The sequence below is a fragment of the Oncorhynchus clarkii genome, unplaced genomic scaffold, assembly GCF_045791955.1.
Source record: "Oncorhynchus clarkii lewisi isolate Uvic-CL-2024 unplaced genomic scaffold, UVic_Ocla_1.0 unplaced_contig_4448_pilon_pilon, whole genome shotgun sequence".
In the NCBI taxonomy this organism is placed as follows: Eukaryota; Metazoa; Chordata; class Actinopteri; order Salmoniformes; family Salmonidae; genus Oncorhynchus; species Oncorhynchus clarkii.
In genome coordinates this window covers 250,841-261,422 of record NW_027260868.1, presented here as the reverse complement: position 1 = coordinate 261,422, position 10,582 = coordinate 250,841, and positions in this window count along the sequence as shown.

The window sequence follows — 10,582 nt, the reverse complement described above, 5'->3', positions numbered from 1 at the left end:
ACATGGCCTGACTGGCTGCATCTCTCTATCTGTCAAGGACACACAGCACATGGCCTGACTGGCTGCATCTCTCTATCTGTCAAGGACACACACGCACAAAACATTCTACTGTTCAGCAGAAAACAAAATAATCACTCTCTAGGACCTACAGTGTAGACTACCACTACCCCTGTGTTTTTAGATAATGTGATACAGGATACGGCTTGAGCGTTGCTCAGTCAGGATGTTTGGTTCTTTAATGTTCTGATGTACTCTGTCTGAGAGAGACATATCCATTGTGATAGGAGCCACTGATTCATATATGTGACAGTGAACGCCTTGATTCAGCAACCAAATAATCCAGCATGCAACAGTAGATGTAATGGAAATGAGTCGTCATTATCAACATGAAGTGTAGGAATGTAATTAATACTTACAGTTTCTGTTGGGCAAGAATTTTCAGTAACAGTAGTAACACTAACCCTAGTTTCATGTCCACATCCCAGTTCAACCCTAACCCTAGCTTCATGTCCACATCCCAGTTCAACCCTAACCCTAGCTTCATGTCCACATCCTAGTTCATCCCTAACCCTAGCTTCATGTCCACATCCCAGTTCAACCCTAACCATAGCTTCATGTCCACATCCCAGTTCAACCCTAACCCTAGCTTCATGTCCACACCCCAGTTCAACCCTAACCCTAGCTTCATGTCCACATCCCAGTTCAACCCTAACCATAGCATCATCCCTAACCCTAGTTTCATGTCCACATCCCAGTTCAACAGTAACCCTAGCCTCAACACTAACCCTAGCTTCATGTCCACATCCCAGTGCAACCCTAACCCTAGCTTCATGTCCACATCCTAGGTAAACCCTAACCCTAGCCTCGACCCTAACACTAACCCTAGTTCAACACTAACCCTAGCTTCATGTCCACATCCTAGTTCAACCCTAACCCTAGCTTCATGTCCACATCCTAGGTAAACCCTAACCCTAGTTAAACCCTAACCCTAGCCTCAACCCTAACACTAACCCTAGCTTCATGTCCACATCCCAGTTCAACCCTAACCCTCAACCCTAACACTAACCCTAGATTCATGTCCACATCCCAGTTCAACACTAACCCTAGCTTCATGTCCACATCCCAGTTCAACACTAACCCTAGCTTCATGTCCACATCCCAGTTCAACCCTAACCCTAGCATCAACCCTAACCCTGCCCACATCCCAGTTCAACACTAACCCAAGCTTCATGTCCACATCCTAGTTCAACACTAACCCTAGCCTCAACCCTAACACTAACCCTAGTTCAACCCTAACCCTAGCATCAACCCTAACCCTGTCCACATCCTAGTTCAACCTTAACCCTAAGCTTCATGTCCACATCCTAGTTCAACACTAACCCTATATTCATGTCCACATCCTAATTCAAACCTAACCCTAGCCTCAACCCTAACACTAACCCTAGATTCATGTCCACATCCTAGTTCAACACTAACCCTAGCCTCAACCCTAACCCTAGCTTCATGTCCACATCCTAGTTCAACCCTAAACCTAGCCTCAACCCTAACACTAACCCTAGTTCAACCCTAACCCTAACCCTAGCCTCAACCCTAACACTAACCTTAGTTAAACCCTAACCCTAGCCTCAACCCTAACACTAACCCTAGCTTCATGTCCACATCCTAGTTCAACACTAACCCTAGCCTCAACCCTAACACTAACCCTAACCCTAGCCTCAACCCTAACCCTAACCCTAGCTTCATGTCCACATCCTAGTTCAACCCTAACCCTAGCCTCAACCCTAACACTAACCCTAGTTAAACCCTAACCCTAGCCTCAACCCTAACACTAACCCTAGCTTCATGTCCACATCCCGGTTCAACCCTAACCATAGATTCATGTACACATCCCAGTTCAAGCCTAACCGTAGCCTCAACACTAACCCTACAACATAGTTACTATGGATACCTTAACAGGAAGTGTCAGTCAGGGAGTTGACCCACATCCACTTCCTGCTCACCTATGTTCCTTCCAGTAGAAGTCAGAATATAATGTAGTTTACAATGACAGGAAGTCACAACTATCGTAAACCATGTTTAGTTTGATAACTTAAAGGAAGTCAAGGCCATAGAGTACATTGTATAGTGAACATTTCCACTTAATAAGTTACATATTTGACCACCCATATCTAAATTGGAATAGGATGGAAGATAGTTTATTGCCCATGAACAAAAGATGACAGGGATTTGCTCTGACAATGATTAACTCAGTACACAAGTATTTCTGTTACTACTATTTGTTCTTCTTCAGTCATGCCATGCTGTATGTAGGTAGGTAATTAACGTGCCTCTTTCTATGTCAGTCTGTCTACATATATGTGTAGGTAAGGAATTAACATACACTAATTCATACACTTGTCTCTGTCATGTTAGTCTTGTGTATTTATGTATGTATTTACACTACATGATCAAAGTATGTGGACACCTGCTCATCGAACGTCTCATTCCAAAATCATGGGCATTAATATGGAGTTTGTCCCCCCTTTGCTGCTATAACAGCCTCCACTCTTCTGGGAAAGCTTTCCACTAGATGTTGGAACATTGCTGCGGGGACTTGCTTCCATTCAGCCACAAGAGCATTAGTGAGGCCGGGCACTGATGTTGGGCGATTAGGCCTGGCTTGCAGTTGGCGTCCCAATTCATACGAAAGCTGTAGGATGGGGTTGAGGACAGGGCTCTGTGCAGGCCAGTCAAGTTATTCCACACCAATCTCGACAAACCATTTCTGTATGGACCTCGCTTTGTGCACGGGGGCATTGTCATGCTGAAACAGGAAAGGGCTTTCCCAAAACTTTTGCCATAAAGTTGGAAGCACAGAATCGTCTAGAATGTCATTGTATGCTGTAGCGTTAAGATTTTCCTTCACTGGAATTAAAGGGCCTAGCCCTAACCATGAAAAACAGCCCCAGACCATTATTCCTCCTCCACCAAACTTTACAGTTGGCACTATGCATTGGGGCAGGTAGCGTTCTCCTGGCATCCGCCAAACCCATATTCGTCCGTAAGACTGGCAGATGGTGAAGCGTGATTCATCACTCCAGAGAACGCGTTTCCACTGCTCCAGAGTCCAAATTTGGCGGGCTTTACACCACTCCAGTGGACACTTGGCATTGCGCATGGTGATCTTAGGCTTGTGTGTGGCTGCTCGGCCATGGAAACCCATTTCATGAAGCTCCAGACGAACAGTTCTTGTGCTGACGTTTCTTCCAGAGGCAGTATGGAACTCGGTAGTGAGTATTGCAACCGAGGACAGATGGTTTTTACACACTTCAGCACTCTGCAGTCCCGTTCTGTGAGCTTGTGTGGCCTACCACTTCGTTGCTGAGCCGTTGTTGCTGCTAGACATTACTATAACACTCCATTACTAATAACAGAACTTACAGCTGTCTGGGGCAGCTCTAGCAGGGCAACAAACTGACTTGTTGGAAAGGTGGCATCCTATGATGGTGCCACGTTGAAAGTCACTGAGCTCTTCAGTAAGGCCATTCTACTGCCAATGTTTGTCTATGAAGATTGCATGACTGTGTGCTTGATTTTATACACCTGTCAGCAACGGGTGTGGCTGAAATAGCAGAACCCACTAATTTGGAGGGGTGTCCACATACAATTATATATACAAAAGTATGTTTGTATGTACAGTATGTGTGCGTATGTGTATAAACAGATATTTATACACAGTTACACATACACTCGTCTCTGTTTTTCAACAACAGACGGGCCGCCCCTAGGTGGTAAAGGTAGGTAACAATACATCTGCCATGAGGATCCTCAACACGGGGACCCCTCAAAGGTGCATGCTTAGTCCCCTCCTGTACTCCATGTTCACCCACGACTGCATGGCCAAGCACGACTCCAACACCCTCATTAAGTTTGCGGACGACACAACGGTGGTAGGCCGGATCACTGACAATGATGAGACAGCCTATAGGGAGAAGGTTAGAGACCTAGCAGTGTTGTGCCAGGAAGACAACCTTTCCCTCAACTTGATCAAGACAAAGGAGTTGATTGTGGACTAATGGAAAAGGAGTGCAGAGCTCGCCCCCATTCTCATTGAAGGGGCTGTAGTGGAGCAGGTCTAGAGCTTCAAGTTCCTTGGTGTCCACATCACCAACAAACTATCATGACAGTCATGAAGAGGGCACGACAATGCCTATTCCCCCTCAGGAGACTGAAAAGATTTGGCATGGGTCCTCAGATCCTCAAAAATGTCTACAGCGGCACCATCGAGAGCATCTTGACTGGTTGCATCACCCACCGCCTGGTATGGCAACTGCTTGGCATCTGACTACATGGCGCTACAGAGGGTAGTGCGTAAGGCCCAGTACATCTGCTGAACAGTTAATCAAATGGCTACACGGACTATTTGCATTGGCTGGGCTTTTTTTACGCTGCTGCAACTCGCTGTTTGTTATTTATGCAGAGTCACTTTACCCCTACCTACATGTATATATTACCTCAATTACCTTGACTAACCTGTACCCCCGCACATTGACTTGGTACTGGTACCCCTTGTATATAGCCTCGTTATTGATGTTTTATTGTGTTACTTTCTTAAACGTTCATTAAGTAAACATTTTCAAAACTGCATTGTTGGTTAAGGGCTTGCAAGTAAGCAATTCACTAAGGTTGTATTCGGCGCATGTGACAAAACATTTTATATGATTTTATGTAAATCCGTCTGTGTTTGTAGGTATAGAAGGAGGAGCATGTCAGTCTTTCAACGTACAGTATGTTGGATGTTGCAGGAGGAGCTACACATGAGAAGAGTAAAATAGGTTAAGATTATGGCTGAGCTCTGTTGGCAACCCACTACTATATCTATGGTGATATACAGTTATTAAAACACTACTATATCTATGGTGATATACAGTTATTAAACCACTACTATATCTATGGTGATATACAGTTATTAAACCACTACTATATCTATGGTGATATACAGTTATTAAACCACTACTATATCTATGGTGATATACAGTTATTAAACCACTACTATATCTATGGTGATATACAGTTATTAAAACAGTACTATATCTATGGTGATATACAGTTATTAAAACAGTACTATATCTATGGTGATATACAGTTATTAAACCACTACTATGGTACCAAAACATTTTGGTACCATTTTCCAGAGTATGTGGTGAATTAGTACAAAACTCTAAACTGGTAATACTTGTTACGCAGCCAGTCTTATATTTCAAAAACGTTAATTGTTCATTCATTTTGTTTGTAGACGTATATATATAAAAACTGTAACACTGTAACACACACTCGGCCCTTTGTTCCGGTCCCTGAAGGTGTGTGTGTGCATATGTTGAGTCATTATGGGCTTTCTGAAATATGTAATCCAGCAGCCATTTCAGCATTACAGGAAGGAATACCAGCCTGCTACCTTAACTACCAGGAATACCAGCCTGATACCTTAACTACCAGGAATACCAGCCTGATACCTTAACTACCAGGAATACCAGCCTGATACCTTAACTACCAGGAATACCAGCCTGCTACCTTAACTACCAGGAATACCAGCCTGATACCTTAACTACCAGGAATACCAGCCTGATACCTTAACTACCAGGAATACCAGCCTGCTACCTTAACTACCAGGAATACCAGCCTGATACCAGGAGTACCAGCCTGCTACCTTAACTACCAGGAATACCAGCCTGATACCAGGAGTACCAGCCTGCTACCTTAACTACCAGGAATACCAGCCTGCTACCTTAACTACCAGGAGTACCACCCTTCTACCTTAACTACCAGGAATACCAGCCTGATACCTTCACTACCAGGAGTACCAGCCTGATACCTTAACTACCAGGAATACCAGCCTGATACCTTCACTACCAGGAGTACCAGCCTGATACCTTAACTACCAGGAATACCAGCCTGATACCTTCACTACCAGGAGTACCAGCCTTCTACCTTCACTACCAGGAGTACCAGCCTGATACCTTAACTACCAGGAATACCAGCCTGATACCTTCACTACCAGGAGTACCAGCCTGATACCTTAACTACCAGGAATACCAGCCTGATACCTTCACTACCAGGAGTACCAGCCTGATACCTTAACTACCAGGAATACCAGCCTGATACCTTCACTACCAGGAGTACCAGCCTGATACCTTCACTACCAGGAGTACCAGCCTGATACCTTAACTACCAGGAATACCAGCCTGATACCTTCACTACCAGGAGTACCAGCCTGATACCTTAACTACCAGGAATACCAGCCTACCAGGAATACCAGCCTGATACCTTCACTACTACCAGGATACCTTAACTACCAGGAATACCAGCCTGATACCTTCACTACCAGGAGTACCAGGAATACCCAGCCTGATACCTTAACTACCAGGAATACCAGCCTGATACCTTCACTACCAGGAGTACCAGCCTGATACCTTAACTACCAAGAATACCAGCCTGATACCTTCACTACCAGGAGTACCAGCCTGCTACCTTAACTACCAGGAGTACCAGCCTGATACCTTAACTACCAGGAGTACCAGCCTGATACCTTAACTACCAGGAATACCAGCCTGATACCTTCACTACCAGGAGTACCAGCCTGCTACCTTAACTACCAGGAGTACCAGCCTGATGCCTTAACTACCAGGAATACCAGCCTGATACCTTCACTACCAGGAGTACCAGCCTGCTACCTTAACTACCAGGAATACCAGCCTGCTACCTTAACTACCAGGAGTACCAGCCTTCTACCTTAACTACCAGGAGTACCAGCCTTCTACCTTAACTACCAGGAGTACCAGCCTGCTACCTTAACTACCAGGAGTACCAGCCTGATACCTTAACTACCAGGAGTACCAGCCTGCTGCCTTAACTACCAGGAGTACCAGCCTGCTACCTTAACTACCAGGAGTACCACCCTGATACCAGGGTACCAGCCTGAATCATTCACTACCAGGAGTACCAGCCTTCTACCTTGAGTACCAGCCTTCTACCTTCACTACCAGGAGTACCAGCCTTCTACCGTCACTACCAGGAGTACCAGCCTTCTACCTTCACTACCAGGAGTACCAGCCTTCTACTTTGAGTACCAGCCTTCTACCTTCACTACCAGGAATACCAGCCTTCTACCTTGAGTACCAGCCTTCTACCTTCACTACCAGGAGTACCAGCCTTCTACCGTCACTACCAGGAGTACCAGCCTTCTACCTTCACTACCAGGAGTACCAGCCTTCTACTTTGAGTACCAGCCTTCTACCTTCACTACCAGGAATACCAGCCTTCTACCTTGAGTACCAGCCTTCTACCTTCACTACCAGGAGTACCAGCCTTCTACCTTCACCACCAGTAGTACCAGCCTTCTACCTTCACTACCAGGAGTACCAGCCTTCCACCTTCACTACCAGGAGTACCAGCCTTCTACCTTCACCACCAGTAGTACCAGCCTTCTACCTTCACTACCAGGAGTACCAGCCTTCCTCCTTCACTACCAGGAGTACCAGCCTTCTACCTTCACTACCAGGAATACCAGCCCTCTACTTTGAGTACCAGCCTTCTACCTTCACTACCAGGAGTACCAGCCTTCTACCTTCACTACCAGGAATACCAGCCTTCTACCTTCACTACCAGGTGTACCAGCCTTCTACCTTCACTACCAGGAGTACCAGCTTTCTACCGTCACTACCAGGAATACCATTCTGCTACCCTGCCTCAACTAGTAACTTACTAGCCCCTCCCCCCATCGAAAACACACACATCACCCAATTGAAATACTTCCTCTGATTATTAACTATCCTACCCCATCCACACACACAGACAGGCAGATACACACCTCTCAAGCAGCTAACAGGGGCCGACCAGAAGTGAACTGTACATTTCCCCTCTTGGAGGATGAATAAAGTAGTATCTTATCTTATAACTGATAACTAACTAACCCCTCCTACTGAAACACAAACACACATATCACCCCATGGAAAGATTTCCTCTATTCTATAAATGTTAACAAGGCTTCCCCCTCTTACACGCACGCACACACACACACACACTCTCTTCATTCCAATGGGCTTGCTCACAGACGACCTCTCGGTCTTTCCTTTATCCACTAGGGGTGTGTGGGACATGTCCTCTTGACATGTCATGTTTTTTGTGTTTGAATTCCTGGTGATTTTACCGTGGAGAGTTCCCAGAGTTCCATGTAATATATTCCAGGAAAATGTATGACTTTCCTCTAAACAACTAGAGGGGCTGGATAGAGGAGAGGAGGAGCGGAGAGACTAGGAGAGAGAAAAGGGGGGCAGGATTTCCATCATCCCTTCCTAGTCTTATTCCGGGAATCCCCAACCAGCCTCCAACCGATGATTGTACACCAAACTTGTGCATCAATACAGGCTGAATGGAGGGGACAACATGATGGCAGGAAACATAACATAAACATAATAACATTAAACGATTGTGTCAACAATGATTTTCATTTATTTTGTCCTTCCAGTTACTGAATCTGTGTAAAAAACAGATTTATATATAAATACTCACTAAATAGAAGAGTGACAACAATGTGGAGAATAGATATTGAATATACAGTGTATATACATAGATAGATATGATAGCTAATGAGATTTAAAGGTATCTTCTAAGTGTGATATCCCTCCCACTCTGTCTGCTGGGATCTCCTGTTTGGCAGTCTGCGTGTTGCAGGAGGCCAGTGGGCAGAGCTGGGAAGATCATCAGCTGATGTGGCGCACCTGGGCAGGCTTGGCCTGCAGGCTATAAAGGGTTGACCCATCAGCCAACTCTCGGTCTTCCCTGACTGGCAGGCCAAGCCTGCCTTTAGTTTATATTGGTCTGTTTCACTGATCCTACAGACGTCCACAGTATGTTACATTTTTGTATTTCTTATTATTTCGTTGAATAAATGTATTCCTTTTTGCATTTAAGTCACGTGTGGTCTCCCTTTGTGGTTACGAACTACGAGTCAGGTTGTAATGCAAGTTACTAAATCTGTTTCGAACTGTCTGTCACACCCTTGGGAGTCAAGGCATCTTGCTCAACAACCCAAATACCTCAACAACCCAAATACCTGAGTTACATCAGCCAATAGGACACCTATAAGGAGTAGCCTGTTCACTCTAGTCAAACTTCACATAGAGCAAATAATTTATGATCCACAAGACTTATGTTTTGCAATATTTATTAAGCCTTACATTTGTTTTGCAAATCTGCCCACGTTGCTTACTTAGAGAAACTAGGCTACATACAGGATGTGGTAGAAATGATGAACATTTGAATACAGATAGCATGCTGCCATTGGCTCAGGATAGACTTGACAGTATGTAAAGTAGTGTCTAGTTGATTTCGATATTTTAAAATGTTCCATTCATTTAATACATTTTCCAAAACAAAAGTCTGTCTAGGTGAAGTTGAACTTTCTGCTGTGAGAAAGAGCCTTCGATTCAAGGGGGAGCTGCTATTATTTCTATTCAAATTGGTTCCAGTGCAAGAGAATGGTTATTGGATTCTCAGACCGGTTTTGATATGGAATAGAATGTGACCGCTTACATCATAACTGTTATCTTGTGTAAATGGCACTTTGTTCATGGGAGTAACATTGAAACTGTACAATTGTATTGTGTAACCGTTTTGAAATACTTTTCAATGGCCAAGAACATACCACTGAAGCTTAGATTGACACAGCTGCCAAAGGCTTCTAGTGAGTTTCCTAATATTGGACTTCTTGAAACTATCTTGCAAATTCTCTGCAAAGCATTTGGCAATGATTTCACTACTGAATAGGGCATTTTCTTATGTACTACTTACAATAGGCTTCATGTATGATTCAACAAAGATACATTCTTACATGTACAGTAAAATAGCTTATTGTTGTTATTGTATAACACTTAAAAAATTACATGTGATTTTACCTCCACCAAACTTTACCCAGGTGGTAAATTCTATATCTTGAATTCATCCTGTTTAACTTTATTAAATATTTAATTTCTTGTTTTTAATTCTTCTTCTTCATGAACACAAAACAGAAAAACACCAGCTTTTCTTTTGCACATGATTTGTGTACATGTGCCAGCCACAAGACCACAACAATAGTGCCCTGAGTGTAAAACATCAATGGGAACGTCCTAGACTAGAGAGTGGTATTTTATGGGAAGGAATTCTGAAGGCCTCTGTCTCTCCATTTCTCTCAGGGGAGAGATCAGATGACACACACACAGGAGAGGGGCTGGAGATGCACACTCACCCTGCCCTCGCCCCTCCACACACACCCACCCCTCCCACACACCCGCAGAGAGAGCGAGAGAGAGAGAGAGAGAGAGAGAGCTTTTGTGAGTGTAATGTTTACTGTTTCTTTTTATAAACTCAGCAAAAAAAGAAATGTCCTCTCATTGTCAACTGCGTTTATTTTCAGCAAACTTAACGTGTTAATATTTGTATGAACATAAGATTCAACAACTGAGACATAAAATGAACAAGTTCCACAGACATATGACTAACAGAAATGGAATATGTGTCCCTGAACAAAGGGGGGTGGGGGTCAAAATCAAAAGTAACAGTCAGT